Here is a 20,236-nt window from a genome sequence, read left to right as displayed (position 1 = left end):
CTTCTGTATTACCTGTACTGTGGTGCGTCCTTATTACATGTACTGTGCTGCTGACAGGACCATTTATAAAGGCAAGATACCTGCAACCCTGGAGCTCGATTACAGACTGCAGCTATGCAATATTACGCCAACTTCTCTGTAATATATGTACTGTGCTGCTTCTGTTGTACATGTACTGTGCTCTGTCTGCATTAAATGTACTGTTCTGCTGACAGGACCATTTTCAGCGGCAAGATACCTGCAACCCTGGAGTTCGATTACAGAGACTGCACGTGTGCAATATTACACCATCTCTGTATTACATTTACTGTGCTGCTTCTGTATTACATGTACTATGCGTATTACATGTACTGTGCTGCTTCTGTATTACATGTACTGTGCTGCTTCTGTATTACACGTACTGTGCTGCTTCTGTATTACACGTACTGAGCTGGTTCTGCATTATATGTACTGTGCTGCTTCTGTATTACATGTACTGTGCTGCTTCTGTATTACACGTACTGTTCTGCTTCTGTATTACACGTACTGTGCTGGTTCTGTATTACATGTACTGTGCTGCTTCTGTATTACATGTACTGTGCTGCTTTTGTATTACATGTACTATGCATATTACATGTACTGTGCTGCTTCTGTATTACATGTACTATGCGTATTACATGTACTGTGCTGCTTCTGTATTACATGTACTGTGCTGCTTCTGTATTACATGTACTATGCGTATTACATGTACTGTGCTGCTTCTGTATTACATGTACTGTGCTGCTTCTGTTTTACATGTACTGTGCTGCTTCTGTATTACATGTACTGTGCTGCTTCTGTTTTACATGTACTGTGCTCTTCTGCATTACATGTACTGTGCTGCTTCTGCATTACATGTACTGTGCTGCTTCTGCATTACATGTACTGTGCTGCTTCTGCATTACATGTACTGTGCTGCTTCTGCATTACATGTACTGTGCTGCTTCTGTTTTACATGTACTGTGCTCTTCTGCATTACATGTACTGTGCTGCTTCTGTTTTACATGTACTGTGCTCTTCTGCATTACATGTACTGTGCTCTTCTGCATTACATGTACTGTGCTGCTTCTGCATTACATGTACTATGCGTATTACATGTACTGTGCTGCTTCTGTATTACATGTACTGTGCTGCTTCTGTATTACATGTACTATGCGTATTACATGTACTGTGCTCTTCTGCATTACATGTACTGTGCTGCTTCTGCATTACATGTACTATGCGTATTACATGTACTGTGCTGCTTCTGTATTACATGTACTGTGCTGCTTCTGTATTACATGTACTATGCGTATTACATGTACTGTGCTCTTCTGCATTACATGTACTGTGCTGCTTCTGCATTACATGTACTGTGCTGCTTCTGTATTACATGTACTGTGCTGCTTCTGTATTAAATGTACTATGCGTATTACATGTACTGTGCTCTTCTGCATTACATGTACTGTGCTGCTTCTGTATTACATGTACTATGCGTATTACATGTACTGTGCTGCTTCTGTATTACATGTACTGTGCTGCTTCTGTATTACATGTACTATGCGTATTACATGTACTGTGCTGCTTCTGTATTACATGTACTGTGCTGCTTCTGTATTACATGTACTGTGCTGCTTCTGTTTTACATGTACTGTGCTCTTCTGCATTACATGTACTGTGCTCTTCTGCATTACATGCACTGTGCTGCTTCTGTTTTACATGTACTGTGCTGCTTCTGTTTTACATGTACTGTGCTCTTCTGCATTACATGTACTGTGCTCTTCTGCATTACATGTACTGTGCTGCTTCTGCATTACATGTACTGTGCTGCTTCTGCTTTACATGTACTGTGCTGCTTCTGTATTACACGTACTGTGCTGCTTCTGTATTACACGTACTGTGCTGCTTCTGTATTACACGTACTGTGCTGCTTCTGCATTACATGTACTGTGCTGCTTCTGCATTTCATGTACTGTGCTGCTTCTGTATTACACGTACTGTGCTGCTTCTGTATTACACGTACTGTGCTGCTTCTGTATTACATGTACTGTGCTGCTTCTGTTTTACATGTACTGTGCTCTTCTGCATTACATGTACTGTGCTCTTCTGCATTACATGTACTGTGCTGGTTCTGCATTACATGTACTCTGCTGCTTCTGCATTACATGTACTGTGCTGCTTCTGTTTTACATGTACTGTGCTGCTTCTGTTTTACATGTACTGTGCTGCTTCTGTTTTACATGTACTGTGCTCTTCTGCATTACATGTACTGTGCTCTTCTGCATTACATGTACTGTGCTGCTTCTGTTTTACATGTACTGTGCTGCTTCTGTATTACACGTACTGTGCTGCTTCTGTTTTACATGTACTGTGCTGCTTCTGCATTACATGTACTGTGCTGCTTCTGCATTACATGTACTGTGCTGCTTCTGTATTACACGTACTGTGCTGCTTCTGTATTACATGTACTGTGCTGCTTCTGTTTTACACGTACTGTGCTGCTTCTGTATTACACGTACTGTGCTGCTTCTGTATTACATGTACTGTGCTTCTTCTGTATTACATGCACTATGCTGCTAACAGGATCTTTTACAAAGGCAAGACACCTGCAACACCGCAAGGCAGATTGATTACAGCGACTTCACATGTGCAATATTACACCAACATCTCTGTATTACATATACTGTGCTGCTGACAGGACCATTTATAAAGGCAAGATATCTCCAACCCTGGAGCTCGTTTACAAACTGTACCTGTGCAATATTACATCAACATGTCTGTATTAAATGTACTGTGCTGCTTCCGTATTACCTGTACTGTGCTGTGTCTGCATTACATGTACTGTGCTGCAGACAGGGCCATTTACATAGGCAAGATACCTGCAAACCTGGAGCTCGATTACAGAGACTGCACTTGTGCAACATTAGACCATCTCCATATTACATGTACTGTGCTGCTTATGTATTACATGTACTGTGCTGCTAACAGGACCATTTACAAAGCAAGAAACCTGCAACTCAGGAGCTCGATTACAGGGACTTCACCTGTGCAATATTACGCCAACATCTCTGTATTGCATGTACTGTGCTGCTTCTGTATTACATATACTGGATTTGTTTGTATTACATGTACTGTGCTGCTTCTGTATTACATGTACTGTGCTGCTGACAGGACCATTTACAAAGGCAAGATACCTGCAACCCTGGAGCTCGGTTACAGAGACTGCACCTGTCCAATATTACACCAGCATCTCTGTATTACATGTACTGTGCTGTGTCTGCATTACAGGTACTGTGCTGCTTCTGTATTAGGTTACTTTATGAGAAATAAAAAGATCAAATATTTCATCCAAAAATTTAATGTAAGGGTAAACCTTGCATTCTAAAAATCACGCAAGATATTAATATGAGGACCAATGCGAGGAACAAAATGTCTCCCTCGAGACATGTTCTGCGCTTTTGAGGCGTTTCCTGTCCAAACTCCAGCTCAAGAAAAGTTGGCAAAACTTGGCAGCCACAAAAGTTGTAGTATTCTGGAATTTCACGTACCAGCACTTCCACATTTCATAATTTTGCACAAGCGTTGTTGTTGTGACAGACAATTAGTCTGCTTTGTTCATCAGAGCACAGGGGTCTACTCTGTCTTTCTTCCTCACACACACAATCTACTCTACCTTTTTCAATGGAGCTGTGCCCTGGTCATTGTGACATACACTGGGCTACGCCCTGGTCATTAGAACACACGTGGGACCCTGCCCAGCTCATAGTGGCATACACTGGGCTACGCCCTGGTCATTAGGACACACGTGGGACCCTGCCCAGCTCATAGTGGCATACACAGGGCTACACCCTGGCCATCAGGGCACATGTGTGGCGGTGCCCTGCTCATTGTGGCATGCACAAAGCTACGCCCTGGCAGTGGCGGCTGGCGACATTTGAAAGTGGTAAGCCGTAAAAGTTTAGTATGACTTTTAAGTAGTGAGTAACGAGGGCAAGCTTAATGAACAAACGTAGGGTCCAGGCTGGATCCTCCTCCAGAGAAAATGTTTAAAAAAAAGATTGGAAAATTGTGCATTTTAAAACAAATTAATTTAGTGATGAAGCAAGGCTTATAGTGCAGTGGGAACAGATAGTATTGGAATATTAAACACATAAAAACCTGCCCTATATCTTACTGCATTAATATGTTCAACAGTTACTGCAATGTGCAAATTGTACTACGCGACAACTTCAGCCTTTTTAAGTGTGTGCTTGCCCAGTGTCTTGCACTGCATTCGGCATCAACTTTGTAAGGAAAGGCTCTAACCAGGCTTCGGGAGGGACTCACAGCTGCTGACTGCAATCAGTCATATAGAAATATGTGAAGACACATCTCAAAGTGGGTTAAGAAAAAATGTTGATTCTCTAAAAGGGAACACGTAAAAAACATTTCGGTGATTCCCATAGTGTGCTACCCAACCGGTATTTTGGTTTCTCTCTGAGATGTAATTGCATCCAGATATATAATGCAACAACCGGCCTACACCTAAAACCTGTCAGCACGATTGGCTTTGTGAATGGTTGTTAGTTGTTTAACATAAATGAGTAACAACAGGGATTTGTTATAAGTAATTAACCTTCAAAATGTTTCACTTCTGAAATTTCAATAGTATTGAGGCCTGTGAAAGGAGTTTTGGCTTTCAGCTATGTATGCTTTATGTTAGTTAGATATATATATATATATATCTATATATATATATATATATATATATATATATATATATATATATATATATATATATATATATATATATATATATATATATATATATATATATATATATATATATATATATATATATATATATATATTTTGCACAGAGGTCCTTTCCAAACATTCACCAGGAAAGAAAACGAGCCACACCAGTCTTGCAGAGAATAGTGTAAAGTTTATTTACACCAACGAAAAAGACGCATTTCGGCTGACAAGCAGCCTTGGTCACATGACCTCCTCTTATATATATATAGTCTTTTTCTCTGCACATCTCGTCCATCTGCACATCTTCAACCACCTCTCTTTCTTCTTCAGCACCCTCTTTTCACTCTTCCCTGAATGCACTTCCTTCCGTCTCCCTCACTTCACCACTTCCAAACATCCACTGCACTCACATTTAAGCAATTTATTTGCTTTTGCCCTAAATATTTTGCCGTCTGTGTACCCCCTTCATAAACATGTTCATAAAATTGCAATTGGAATACACGACCATTGTTGTGTCTGCTCTGCAGAGAGGTCAACCCATTGACAGGCTCTTTGCTTTGGCTTCAGCATCAGAAATCAAAGCACCTCAAAAGAATTGCTGTATAAAAGAAGGAGCCCTGCTCCTAAGAAATCAGATCCTGTTTGCGCCAAGAAGAACCTCTGCCCGAAGAGAAGGACCTGGGAAAGCTGCATGGAGGAGTACTGTCTCTAAGCCTGAGAGACTGGCCTGTGGTGGGTGCCTTGCTGCTGAAGGAGAGGAGGAAAAGACTGAGAAAGACTTTGAAATTCAACTTGTGCTTTTAAACAATCTCTAAGGGCTTGCGTGTGAACTTGCCCCCTGAACTGCACCCCAGGAACATTGGGCGCTACCTTTCCCCTGGAAGAAGAGGAAGCTGCTGTGGGTGACCCTGCAACGCTGACCCCAGAGAACCTGTGTGCCTCCATCTCACTGAGCACCGCGACTTCTGGCTGCCCGGGCTGCTGTGAGCACCGTGAAAACCAGCCTGCCTGGTCTGATCAAAGCAAGCAACTGCCCCGTCGAGCCGTAGCTCGCAACGTGAGGAGAGACGACCGGTGCCAAGCGCGAGCCTCTGCGACCCTGCGCCGCCGAGACCACTGTAAGGACCCAAAAGCACCCTGTTCGCCATCTGGCCGAAGCCGACAGCGCTGCGCCGCTGAGGATTGCCCCCGAGCTGCCCCTCCTGCTTCCGACCTCAGTTGTGTGCCTGGAAGCCGTGAAGCGCCCCACGAAGCATCGCAGTCCACTGACCAAGAGGGACTGCAACGTGACGTGGGACACCCCTCAACGGACTCCCGAGGCCGCCACGGACATTGCCCCCAAAGAACCAGGTACTGTGTGGTGAAGCGCCCCTGTACGAAGCTTCCTTCGCTTTGTACGGGCTTGTACAGTGCCAGCGTCGCGCTACGCTACTAACGCGTGAAGCGTGAGCGTTGGTACGGTTCGCACCAGCTGTACGAAGCGTCCCTACGAAGGTACGGTCCGTACTGGTGAAAAGAGATAGGCGCTGCTCACGCGGGAAGCGTGAGGTTCGGCAAGAGGCATACCGGACTTGTACGACGCGTACCTACGAGGGTACGGTCCGTACGGCTTCAGTCCAGCGTACGTGTGCTCACGCGTGAAGCGTGAGAAACGGCACGACGCGCCTAAAACATCGTACAAAACGTACCGAAGGCGCTACGAAGCGCACAGACCCCAAAAGAAGCCTATTTGAACATGAAAAGTGCCTTTTAAGAACTGTGGACTCTTTGAAAAGTATTGCAAGTAACTGGAACCCCATTTGGAGTAAAGAACTGTATTTTTGAAAGCCTGCTTAAAGAAACCTTTTATATAAAGAGTATATTTTTACAAAAAAACAGCCTTGTGTCTCTGTGTGGTGGGTTGGTGGTCATTGTGTGGGACATCTTGAATGCTTAACCTAATGCCCTTTGGAATCTAGCCTGACTGCTCGCGCCACGTTACCTAGAGGGTGTGCAGGGGTTATTTTCGCAGAGTAATCCTTCGCCCTGACTTAGAGGAAAGGGTCCCTGCTTGTCGCAAGTGCATATCTGCGCCAACCAGAGACCCCAGATTCTAACATTGGTGGCAGCGGTGAGGATTTACGGATTTGCATTCTTGGTGTCTGCGCAGTGATTACTAGCCATTGCACAGTGAGGACAGTCCAGTAGCTTGAGCCACAGAACTTTTTAGTATTTTTTTTCGCTTGCCAAGAAAGAAGATCCCTTGTGTTTGGAGTCATCCCGGGCCCAAACAGCATAGAGAAACCTGCGTCTGAAGCCTCTGAGGCTGGAGAGGTTGAATGGGATGAGTCAAAATTGGATAGCTACAAGAGAACTGAACTCAAGTACTTCTGCAGAAAGCTCAAGGTTCCACATGCAGGATGCAAGAACAAATCAGATCTCTACAAGGCGCTAAAAGCCTGGATTGAAACAAGGGGTGCAACTAAGGAAGTTACACCATTGAAACCAGCGGAGAGCGTTCACAGTTTTGGCAGAGGCCTGTCACCAGAGGAGCTGGCAGACAGACAGGCCACCAGGGATCATGAGACATTGGCAACGCCGGAATCAAAAAGCCAATTGGAGCTAGAAAGCAAGAAGCTGGCTCTGGAAGAAAAGAAAATGGCGCTTGAAGAAAGAAAGATTCAGATGGAGCATGACTTCATAATGAAGAAATATGATATGGAGCTCGAGAGGCTTGAGGCCAGGAGTGTCTCAGCCCAGCAACCAGAAAGGTGCGTAGCTCAGAGATTGAGCTTTTCTGAGTGGGAGGAATCCAGCTCAGATGGTGGCAGCAATATTGAATGTTCTAGTGCTGAGAGAGTAGTACGCACACCCAGAGATGTGGCGCCTGACATGAAGGAGGGGGTTAACATACACTAGGAGGTTCAAGGGCATGAGGTAGCTCCAGTAGTGCGCAGTATCCCTGAAGGGAATAGGGTAACTGGCGCAGGGGTTCATGGTCCTAGTGGCGGGAGGGACACTCTACTGACTCTAGATGAGAGGTGCAGGGAGAGGGGTTCCCCCAAAATTGAAGTCCTGGTATGTGAGTGTGAAGACCGCCCAGAAGAGTGTGGGTTGTGTGACAGAGATAGAGAGATACTGTCTTGCCAGTCTCAGGAGAGTGGTGTGGAGTATGTGTGTGAGGCACTGGATGGTAAGGTGAAGGATAGTTTGGTTAACCCTGCTAGGGGGCTGTGTGATCCAATTGTGGGAGAGCATATTGTAAGTCCCTGTTTTCCAGAGCTATGCCAACACCTGTGTGAGGGTGAGTTCTCTGATCGCAGAGAGCTCACATTGGAGGCAGACCTTTTAGTGGAGTCCAGAGGGTCTGGAAAGGCATTGGGGAGTGATCCCGAGAGGAATGGTTCAGGAATCTTCAAACCCAGTGTGGTGGAAGTGGCTCAGAGTAGCCCAGCTAGGTCCTGTAGTAGTGAGAGGGGTGTAGGGCCTCACGTCCTGTTTTTAAGGGGAAGGAGTGAGAATGGGTTATGTCCCGGTAGTGCCCAACCTCAGTCTCAGAACTTGGATGGTTCTTTAAGGGAACACCAGGTGGGGAGCATAGTCTGTCCTGAGGGGCTGACCGTTGTGCGGGATCCCCTAGTGTCTGGTGAACGGGGAGTGTCTGTAAGCGGGCCTCCCTCAGTTCTGGTGTCTGGCAGTACCGCTCCAGTTGGGAGGGTGCAGAAGTCCAGATTGGGGGGTGAGAGGGGGAAAGAGTCCCCGGTGGAAAAACCAGTGGGTCAGGGGTCGGCCAGAAGGGCTGCGTCACCAGTGAATGACCATGGTGACACCACGGTCATCAAAAAGAATGGATCACTTGTACCTGTTATCCAGGGTTTAGTGGTTTTTCAAATGTTCCTTAAAAAACCCTCATTCACGTTTTTAGATGGTTCGTGTGGCGGTATATCTTGGTTCTCCGCCTAAATAACGTGACAGCATCATCATTGGGTTTAGTATTGTGCTTCCTCCACCCAGAGGGAACCACTGGATATTCGCAGTAGTGATCAGAGATAAAAAATTGGATAAAGTGCTCGTGTGCAGTGAATCTGTGTGATTAAAAAGGATATTCCCTCATGCTACCTGGACTATAGTTTTTATTGTTGTCTGGTGCATGGGAAAAGAATAAAAAGAGGTAAGTTGTACAGAACGGGCATTAAGTGTGTCCACTGTATAATCAGTCCAAGAGGTGGGTCGACATGTTTCAGCTCCTCATATGCCCCGTAGGGTCAGGTGAGCTTTCTTCAGGACCTAAGGGTATTCGTGTTTGAGAGGGGTATTACCCACTGTCTAGGTGAGGAGTTCAGACATGGATTCGCTGAGCTCCTAAAAGAGGTTATTACCTGCGGTGGAGAAAAAAGGGGGGCAAACAACACAAAAACCTTATTCTGTGATTTTAGAATTAAAACCCATGATGAAAAAATTCGAAGCAACATGGCAATTCTTTAGATACAGTAAAATGCAAGTGGTGTTCGAACACACAGCTATCCACACATAAAAACAAAAGCAAGTATAAATGGCAGATCTTTTCAAAGATATCTGTATGTATATTTGTATTCTAATGTGACTGGTTTTGTTAAGGACATCTTTAAAGAAGTGTAGGTATTCCCGTACGGTATCATTACACAGTTGTTATGCACAAAAGAGATTGTGGTAAGGTAAAACGATTGAAAATGAATTAGTATGATGGAGGTAACCGATTATTACCAAAGGAAAAAGGTACAAGGGAAGCCACTATGTTGGGCTGACCATGTTATTGCTCGTTCTGTTAACATTCCAAAAAGCAACAAGCAACGCCATACGTAATATTCAATCTAGTTGTAGGCAAAGTTTTTAAACAAAGTTTTAAACGATTGTAAACCATATGGCATGGAAAAACGCTACACGAAAAGTTAAGTTACAAATGTAATGGTGCGTCGTTATATTGCAAAATAGACTGGCGGTATTATCGGTAGCATTCGTTTTTTTACACAAATATACTAGCCGATCGTCATCACTGTTCAATTGGTGTCGAGCGTTTAGACAAAGCGATGTAGTTCAGAGGGAGTGATATTGAAATCATGGTGTCGTTTTCTGCCATTGGGGAGCTAGTTGTTAGTACCATTTATATATATTTTCATGGCTTACAATAGTTAGTTAGTGATAAAGACCAATAACCAAAACGGCATGATGCGTAATATTGTACGAGTACCTTTAAGCGCTCCACTTTGGGGCTTCAAAGGAAAAGTTTCAGCGCAGTTGAGCTGTGTACGGGAAAAAAGGGGGGGGGGAGGGGGGATTGTGGAGTTAGGCGGAGAGGGGGGGAGAGAAGGGAGGGAGGGGGGAAAAAGGGGAACATTAAGGACAACGTTCAGACATTAAGGCATTCAATACTGGAGTAACGTTACGTGTCTTCTTGTCACGGCGTCTTCCTACCGAGATTTCCGCTATGCACGACTTGTGCTGACGCTGTCTTCCTGTTTGCTGAAGACAGCCCGGTTCAGATAGTCTTTTAAGGTTATCGTATGGAGTGAAGAAAGACTACTGGCTATATTGATGTTGGTAGAGCCTCCACAATCGTTTTACACGCAAACTATAGTCTAGAAAATTATGTTCTTAATTCATAAAACTTCACTGGGTGCGAATTTCAAACATTGTTCAGACATTTTTACGCTAAAGATTGGTATATATCGTGTTTTTATTATAAGATCATATTCAAACGTTAAGCTGGATTGGGTCCGGATTTTGATTTCAATGGTGCCTAAAGTATTGCATACGTGTGTAGGTTGGTAATGTCTCCAAATAAACTATATTAGTTACGGGTCTATTATGACAATGATGATGCTGTCACGTTATTTAGGCGGAGAACCAAGATATACCGCCACACGAACCATCTAAAACGTGAATGAGGGTTTTTAACATTTGAAAAACCACTAAACCCTAAATAACAGGTACAAGTGATCCATTCTTTTTGATGACTAACTAGTAACTGGAAGGTGAATGGATCATGTTTCCTTCTATCTCCCTTACAATTGATTGGTTATACATGGTGACACCACTTCTGTCCTGGGGGATCTTCATGCACTGTCAGATGGACAGGGGTCGGAAGATCTGCGCCAGGCAGACTGTCACACGACACATGAGTTATGTGTCACCCTCAGGGGGGGCATGCGTGCTCCCCGGGAAGTCCTGGTGCGCCAGGCGAGCGTTCAACCGCATGGGTTGGTCCCAGGGTTGGGAAGCCAGGTACAGGTGTTGTCTGACCTGGAGGGTGGGACAACTGTAATCAGTGTCCTGACCCATGTTGCTTCTAGGGGTACCACGCCAGTTGGGAGTGAGCAGTAATTTGGAAGGGGGTGCAGAGGGAGGGAGTCCTCGCCTCTGACCCCGGCTCAACTGAAGGGTTTAGACCCTAGGTTGGAGGGCCAGGTTCCGGGTGTCCCCCCTGACCTGGACGCCCAGTTGCAGGATAGAACCCCTGAACTGGTGGGCGAATTGCGCAGGACACCTGCCCCAGGTGCCCTGGCAATTATGGAAGGGGGTACGACTCCAGGTGGGAGGGTACAGAGCCCCAAGGAGGAGGACCGGGTGTGGGAGAGGCCACCCCAGTCTTTATTCCAGCCGCCGGGTACAGTCCTGGGGCTGGTGGGTCAGTGCCAGGATGTCATACCTGACCTGACAAGGGGGAGAATGGACAAAGGGTGCCAAGCACCTGGGGCTACTGCCCCCCGCTTCCTGGCGCCACAGAGGATTGAGAGCCCTGAGAGGCATGTGGCCTGGTCTCATCCCTGACTACTGTCAGTGGCCACTGTAGCATTTTGCTGTCTGTCTGTTGGGACACCCCTGTGGGACAGTTAAGGTTAGGTGCTGCACAGGTGGTGTCCACAGGTGAGGAGAAGGGTTCCCCATGGATTGGCTTGGTGGGCCCTGAGAGTATGGACAGAGGGAGTCCAATAGGTTCAGATTGACGTAGAACTGGAGTCTGCCCCTGCAGTTGCGGGCCAGGTCCTTGTTCTATCGCCCCAAGCAGGGAAGACCATCACGGTGGTGATTGGTCTACCCTGCGTTTTGGCTGGAAGGGGGTTGTGTTGGACCTGGCCCTTTTTGCAGGGTCATCTCTAAACTTTTTGCCTTTCTCCTATATTTTTTCTGACCTGTTGTTGGCTGTTTTATGACTCTGGGCACCTTACCACTGCTGATCAGTGCTAAGGTGCATATGCTCTCCCTATGGTAAAATGTATACATTGATTGGTGTCCATGTTTGGTTTATTTGGTTTACTATCAGCCCCTAGTAAAGTGCACCAGGAGTGCCAGGGCTTGTAAATACAAATGCTGCTGGTGGGCTTGCAGCACTGGTTGTGCCACCCACAGAAGCGGCCTAGCAAAATGTGTCTAAGGTCTGCCACTGCAGAACCTGCGTGCAGTTGGGTACTGTCGCGCTGACTGCGCAAGTGCACCCACTTGCCAGTCCCTAAACCTTCCCTTAACTACATATTAGTCACCCCTCTGGTAGGCCCAAGGGCAGGGTGCATTGTAGGCATAAGGTAGGACATGCCCTGATGTGTGTGGCATGTCTTAATAGTGAATTACAGCCATTTTCGTTTTTCACTATTGAAGGCTACCTCCTCTCCATAGGCCAGAATGGGCTGCTGGAATTACTACACGCTGTAATCCCAGTGGACTCATAGAGCATGGTAGAAAGTCAAGTTTAGTATGCCTGAACTCAGAATAATAAAATACTTCTTTTAGTAAGTTTATTTTAATATCCTATGTTTGTAAATACTACTTTTAGAAAGTTAGTATTTACAGACCTGGCCATTTCAGTCCGCCTCTGCTGTGTGTGTGTGCTGCCTAGTTTCAGTGGGGAGCAGGGCTGGGGAATTCCAGGAGACAGGCTGGCTGCCAGGTGGTGGGTAGAGAGATTACACCAGGATGGGTGGGAGGAGTACACCTTGACTCTGAATAGATCTGTGCTCTGCCACCACAATGCTGGCTCCGCCCCCTGTGGAGCGGCTGATGTCTCTGCCCTGCTGCTGAAAGGAAAGAGCAGAGTCACCACAACAAAGTGCTCCAAAACCAGACTGAGCCAGGCCCAGGCCCCCTGGCGACAAAGAACAAAAGAATTGCTGTATAAAAGAAGGAGCCCTGCTCCTAAGAAATCAGATCCTGTTTGCGCCAAGAAGAACCTCTGCCTGAAGAGAAGGACCTGGGAAAGCTGCATGGAGGAGTACTGTCTCTAAGCCTGAGAGACTGGCCTGTGGTGGGTGCCTTGCTGCTGAAGGAGAGGAGGAAAAGACTGAGAAAGACTTTGAAATTCAACTTGTGCTTTTAAACAATCTCCAAGGGCTTGCTTGTGAACTTGCCCCCTGAACTGAGCCCCAGGAACATTGGGCGCTACCTTTCCCCTGGAAGAAGAGGAAGCTGCTTTGGGTGACCCTGCAACGCTGACCCCAGAGAACCTGTGTGCCTCCATCTCACTGAGCACCGCGACTTCTGGCTGCCCGGGCTGCTGTGAGCACCGTGAAAACCAGCCTGCCTGGTCTGATCAAAGCAAGCAACTGCCCACTCGAGCCATAGCTCGCAACGTGAGGAGAGACGACCGGTGTCCAAGCGCCGAGCCTCTGCGACCCTGCGCCGCCGAGACCACTGTAAGGACCCAAAAGTACCCTGTTCGCCATCTGGCCGAAGCCGACAGCGCTGCGCCGCTGAGGATTGCCCCCGAGCTGCCCCTCCTGCTTCCGACCTCCGTTGTGTGCCTGGAAGCCCTGAAGCGCCCCACGAAGCATCGCAGTCCACTGACCAAGAGGGACTGCAACGCGACGTGGGACACCCCTCAACGGACTCCCGAGGCCACCAAGGACATTGCCCCCAAATAACCAGGTACTGTGTGATGAAGCGCCCCTGTACGAAGCTTTCTTCGCTTTGTACGGGCTTGTACGGTGCCAGCGTCGCGCTACGCTACTAACGCGTGAAGCGTGAGCATTGGTACGGTTCGTACCAGCTGTACGAAGCGTCCCTACGAAGGTACGGTCCGTACCGGTGAAAAGAGATAGGCGTTGCTCACGCGGGAAGTGTGAGGTTCGACAAGAGGCGTACCGGACTTGTACGACGCGTACCTACGAGGGTACGGTCCGTACGGCTTCAGTCCAGCATACGCGTGCTCACGCGTGAAGCATGAGAAACGGCACGACGCACCTAAAACTTCGTACAAAACGTACCGAAGGCGCTACGAAGCGCACAGACCCCAAAGAAGACTATTTGAACATGAAAAGTGCCTTTTAAGAACCGTGGACTCTTTGAAAAGTATTGCAAGTAACTGGAACCCCATTTGGAGTAAAGAACTGTATTTTTGAAAGCCTGCTTAAAGAAACCTTTTATATAAAGAGTATATTTTTACAAAAATACAGCCTTGTGTCTCTGTGTGGTGGGTTGGTGGTTATTGTGTGGGACATCTTGAATGCTTAACCTAATGCCCTTTGGAATCTAGCCTGACTGCTCGCGCCACGTTACCTAGAGGGTGAGCAGGGGTTATTTTCGCAGAGTAATCCTTCGCCCTGACTTAGAGGAAAGGGTCCCTGCTTGTCGCAAGTGCATACCTGCGCCAACCAGAGACCCCGGATTCTAACAGTTATGAATACACTGTAAATACTCTGGCTTACACTATCTAGTAATTAGCCTACTGTATACAGGCATGTATAAATACTAAGTCCTGATGATGGTCCCGTTACATTTCTGAAACGCCATCGACTTTTTTACATCATATTCATACTAATATGCTGTGAAACTTAAAATGTGCAATGCTGTTTACGTTACCTGACTCTGCTACAATTTATATTAAGCAGATACGTTCCTTTTTGCCTGAACTCTCCTTCTATTTTTGTTCTTTTGGTTTTGTTTTTGTATGTTAGTTGGACGCCGGATGTGTCCCACTTGTATTTTTTATATTCTATGTTATAGAAATATCTTGAGATTAAAAATCCTGTCCGGCTGGACAAAGAATATAGCTGCTATTTAGCCTGTATTTATTATTTCCTCATACAATTCTAGACTGTCTAGGGACCCTTGTCTCCTTTAAAAGGGTCAGATTGGGAACAAAATTAGGCCCAGACACCTAAAGAAAAAGTGGCCTAAATTTGTGGATAATTACCTTTCATGAAATGTTGGTTAGTATGGGGAGTAACTTTGGGAGAAATCCCTGATAAATTAGGCTTTCTACAATCATGGGGTCAGTAGCATTGACCAATACTAAACAAACCACTAGACACACCATTAACCCACTGCAACTCACCCACAGGTCTCCTCACCTATTCTTCAGACCTAGACATTTCTCTACTTTGGGTGCATGAATGTGTTCGTCACCTATTGGTCCCTTGGTCTGTACTCGCCCCCACCCAAAAGATCCCTGAATATCCTGTATTAAATCAGGCCATGAGACAGAGATCCATGGCATCCTTTGTGTCTGGCGGCTTCTGTTCATTCTCAAGGAACAAGGGGTCTTTCTCTTTTGGTTGTCACTCAGGAACCTCTCTGCAAGCGATGTCTTTGGGGATTGCATACAACTACGTACTTGATGCCTTTTGTATTGTGGTTAGAGACTTGATTTGAATCTGGAAAATCTGCAGGAATTCACTCCAAATGCCTTTGTTTCTCTCTGTCTCTATACCCCTTTCTTACTTGCTGTGTACACCTCGCTCGTTCCTGCTGTCACTATTTTGCCCCTCTCTCAAGGGCTTTCCTTTTCTCTAATACTGTACGGGCCATATTCTCAAGGAGCTATCGCTGAGTTAACGGCAATTTATTGCAGCCAAATTCACGATAAATCTATCACCCCATTCACAAGCTGGTGCTAACAGCCCATAGCACCAATTTGCCTGCGATAGCAGCCGCAAGAAACATCGCCACAGATGACCCCGGCAACTATCGCTAATGAGATGCAGATAAGGCGTTCCCGAGCAAAAAGCAGCAACAACACGACTTCGCAACATTCTCAACGAGCAGCCACATCGGCGATACAACCACATAACATGCGATAAGATGCATTAGCAGCAGGAAATTAACACCTGCTCTGACCTGGTGTAATGTCGGACGGCAGCCAGCACCAGAAAAGAGAGCCCAGCCCACAGCCACACCTGAAGAACAACAGATGCCATGGAGCTACTCATCATGCAGCTCGGAGCCCCAACACCCACCGCCACCACCCCCAGACCCGTCACCATCCCACAGACCACCCCCGAACCACCCCCCAGACCACCGCAGAGGCAGCGCAGACACAGACCGCAGACCTTCAGAAAACACACCAGCCTCACAGACATGACACCAGAGTATGTCATTGCCCACTACAAGCTCAAAAGGACAACAATCCACCACATCCTGAACATCATTGCCCACAGGCTGATGGTGCAAACACAGCGGATAACCAACATCACACCTCAGACAAAGCTGCTGGCTGTGCTGCACCTTTTGGCCTCTGGTACCTTTCAATCAACAACTGCCATAGTCGGAGGGGTCTCACAGCCAGCCCTATCAAAGTTCCTCAAATCTGTCTTGGATGCCATCATCAGCTTGGTACCCCAGTACCTATACTTCCCCCACACAGCGCAGAAACAGCTGGAGACCAAGCAAGGCTTCTACGACATAGCTGCATTCCCGCACGTATTGGGGGCAATTGACTGCACACATGTCCTACTTGTGCCCCCTGCTGACACTGCACACAACTACCGCAACAGAAAGCACACGCTTTCCATCAATGTGCAGGCAACAGTGGACCACCGAGGACTCTTCACCAATGTCGTCGCCAACTACCCAGGCAGTGTGCATGATTCATACATCTTCTGACAGTCCATCATCAACCGGCGCTTCCAGGATGGCACCTAGGGAAATGCTCTGCTCATTGGTAAGTACCAAATGAACACACCACACACCTCAACTCCACAATCGTGCAACTCAAAACTCTGGGAATGCACATGTTACAAACTCACATACAACATGCCAAACAACATGCCCACCTACCAGACACAACAGCACAACTTACTGTGGTAACCTGGGCTAGCCATGTACACAAGCCATCAATGGCATGGCACCTCAGCCACACAATAGCAGATTGTGGGGAGAGGTGGGAACCAGGCATGTGCAAAGGAGGCATGTGACCCATTAATAAGCATGTACACAATAACAAGTGTGGCGTGGATGTGCTGGCCAGACTGCAGTATGCAGACCACACACATATCCATGTCAACACACACCGCTGGTGTATGGAGTGTAGTGGACGCAACCATGTCACCCCAGCCAGTGTGGAAGATTGTGGAAATGTAGCTTGTTACATCCCCCCCTGTAAGCGTGAGAGGAGTGGGCTGGCCCGGCGTACGCCAGGCCAGCGTAGGGGTGTGAATAAAAAGCACATAGCTCTGGGCGTGGTCCTCTTCCGGAATGCCCAACGTCTCTGCCAGGGTGGCGCCTCTCGCTCAGCCACGAGGCCGACGCTGTCGTCATGAGCGGTGTTGCATGCAATCCTGTGGGCCTGATGCACCCCAGGCAACTGGTTCCCGAACCAGTCTTGCCTGCCCCTGCGCACCCAGCCCTTAATGCCCAGCTGTCGACACCGGCGTGTGTCAACGAGGGCCCACCACGTGCCGGTGCAAGCTCCAAACCCGAGGCCCTCGACCTTGGCAGTCTCCTCAGACCATCACGGCCTCCGTGACACAGGCCTGCAGTACTCCTTTCTCGTTGACGTACCGGCATACACAGCGGACTAGAAGGTCACACATTTGGAACTGAGTCATGCCCTCTACATGGCAAAGACCATGTCATTGAACAGGCCTCATTGCATACTGCATCCCCTTCCAGCTCTGTTGCCCCTGAGTGTGTGTCCTGAAATTCATGGTCGATATCTGTCTATCCGTCTGTGGCGTCTGGGCCCCGCAACCCTCTGTAAATTATTACATCAAGCTGCAGTCCAACTAGTCGTTGCTATGTGTCCCTCAAGTCAACTGCGCTTTTGCATTTGACTCATGAGGGACACCTAGTAATGACTAGTGGAGCTGCAGCTTCATGAAAGGGTTTCAATACTTTTGCATTTGACTCGTGAGGGACACCTAATAACGACTAGTTGAACTGCAGCTCTTTGTAGAATTATTTTGATATTGGGTACTATAACATTCACTGCCCACTGCTAATCTCGTCCCATAATGCTTTGCAGGGCCTTCGGTTGGGATTGTATTTTTGCCCATAAATGTGCTTGGGCGGTCCTAAGAGGATGGGACCACCACCGAATCGTTCAGCAAGATGTGCTCTTTGTTTTCAAGGCATCTGCTTGACTCTCCCCCTAGGTTAGGGAGGGTGCCAAAATCATCACCTCTCTCACTGCTTGCTAAATTTTCAATTTTACTTTTGTGAAATGACTACACGCATTGAAACAATGTGTAGTCAGAGATCTTTGATATTTTACCAAAAGTATATGAGGTTTTTGTTTTATTAATTGAGAGTCTGAGGGAACGGGAATATGTTGCAGCCAACACGTGTTTCGCGCTTCACTGTGCTTCTTTAGGGCTATTACAATCATAAAATTAATATCAATTATACACACCTAAAGCTATAAACAATCATAATTCTATTTAACAACACTCTACAAAGCAAAATGTATGAGACACGATCTTGTAATTAACAGTCCTGGTACTCAGCAACAAGAAACATGGCTGAGTGGAAGTAAAGGGTTTAGGCGATGCCATAAATGCAAACTTGCAATTATGGAGTAAATATCACAGAAGTGCCTATACCCTTTTCAGAAAGGAAGCGGAGGATTATGAAACCTTTGAATTGCAGAAGTGACTTTGCTGTTTATGCTCTCAGATGCAGTTGTATGAAGCTTTATATAGGCAGCACCATTCTACTTGTGCATCAACACATCCTACAACACATCAGAGCCATTAAAAACAAAGCTCAAACCTACCCAGTAGCAAGGCATTTTGAAATTGTTCATGGAAGCATTATAAATGATTTGGAGTATTTTGAATTAGATCAGGTGCCTAGTAGAATAAGGGGTGGAAATAGAGAAAAATATTTGAAACAGCTTTATGTCCACTTATTAGTCAATAAATATGACAAATATATGGGAGTTTGTCAAACAACATGTTTTTAACTTCAAGGACATTTTTTAAGTCCAATCCATATTATAGAGTTTTATTAATGTTTTTCAAGAACTTTCACACTAATTAAATGCACAGCACTTTAAAATGTAATTACCTTAGTGTGAAAATTACCAATTAGGTTTGGTTAAACAACAACATGATTTTTGGTATATTCTAAGCAAAGACTATTTAAAATGTGTTCTTGGTATGAATTAGGTAATTCACACTGGGCACTTGCCGTGTATGATGTTCTGAATATATGGGAAGGAATGCTGAGGCACGTTTGTGCTACATAGCAGCAACTAGATTGGAATTGAACCGTGATGCCTTTCTCCAATTGTGAGTATGTCCATAATAATTATTTTTTACAATTCTATACTATTGTGGGTTACACTGTTATATTTGCTAAAATATAGGCAATAACACTGCACTAGTCAATTCCTTTGAAAAAATTTAGAAAAAATGCTCCTGACACGTTAACAAAAAATATTGCACTGTAATTTTAATTGTTTTTAAACGTGTGTGGTAGTATAAATGGAAATAAAATAGCAGCACAAATGAGTTTGACAAAAACCGCGGAAGTTGTTGAAACGCGTTACCTGTATCTGTAGCCACAATAAAGTCATTTTGAGTGAGCCTGAGTGTGCTGGAGCCTGTTTTACATTTGACAGCAGGCAAGGTGAGGATATATATTTCAAAGGATAAAAAAGGTTATAGGGACTTTATAGTTAGGCTAAGATTTCCCTCATACAAAACAAGTGAAATTTAGCAGTTGTAGTTACCTGAGCTGACTATAACTTGCGCCCCTGGGGGGGGGGGGGGGGGGGGGTCTGCGTGGCTCCCCACATTCTTTAAACAAAAAGCCCTGGGGTGATGGCAGTCCCTGGGGGGTGGGGTGGTCTGCGCGGCCCTCTATTAATAAAAGTTAAAGCCCCAGGGAGGTGGCGGCCCCAATGACTGCGGGGAGGTTGTGGTACTGTAAATTGTGGAACCATGTTGGTAGCATGGCCCTACCCTGCCGATTTTGGAATCAGCGAACCGCAAATGACTAATGCGCTATGTATGAGTGTTTTCGTCATGTTTCACCGATGAATTTACCGTGTATACGATACTACATATCGTGCCCTCGGGTTCCATTTTTAGAACGGTAACTGTGATCAGTGGTTGCCCTCACATAGGCAGTTGTTGAAGGCCATACTTAGGCCTAAAGGACACACACACCTTCTGTGCCTTCTTGTTGACCCGTGCAAACCGACTCCACGGCCCGAGGTCAGTCTTGTTCGGCCGGTTCCTTTTACTGCGGCCTAATGAGATTAGCACCAGGGCTTGACACCCCATAAAGTCGTTCTTCCCACACGAACCCTGACTAATCTCTTTCACACCTG

This window comes from Triturus cristatus, chromosome 8 (assembly GCF_964204655.1).
Source record: "Triturus cristatus chromosome 8, aTriCri1.1, whole genome shotgun sequence".
Taxonomy (NCBI): Eukaryota; Metazoa; Chordata; class Amphibia; order Caudata; family Salamandridae; genus Triturus; species Triturus cristatus.
This window is presented reverse-complemented; position numbering follows the sequence as displayed.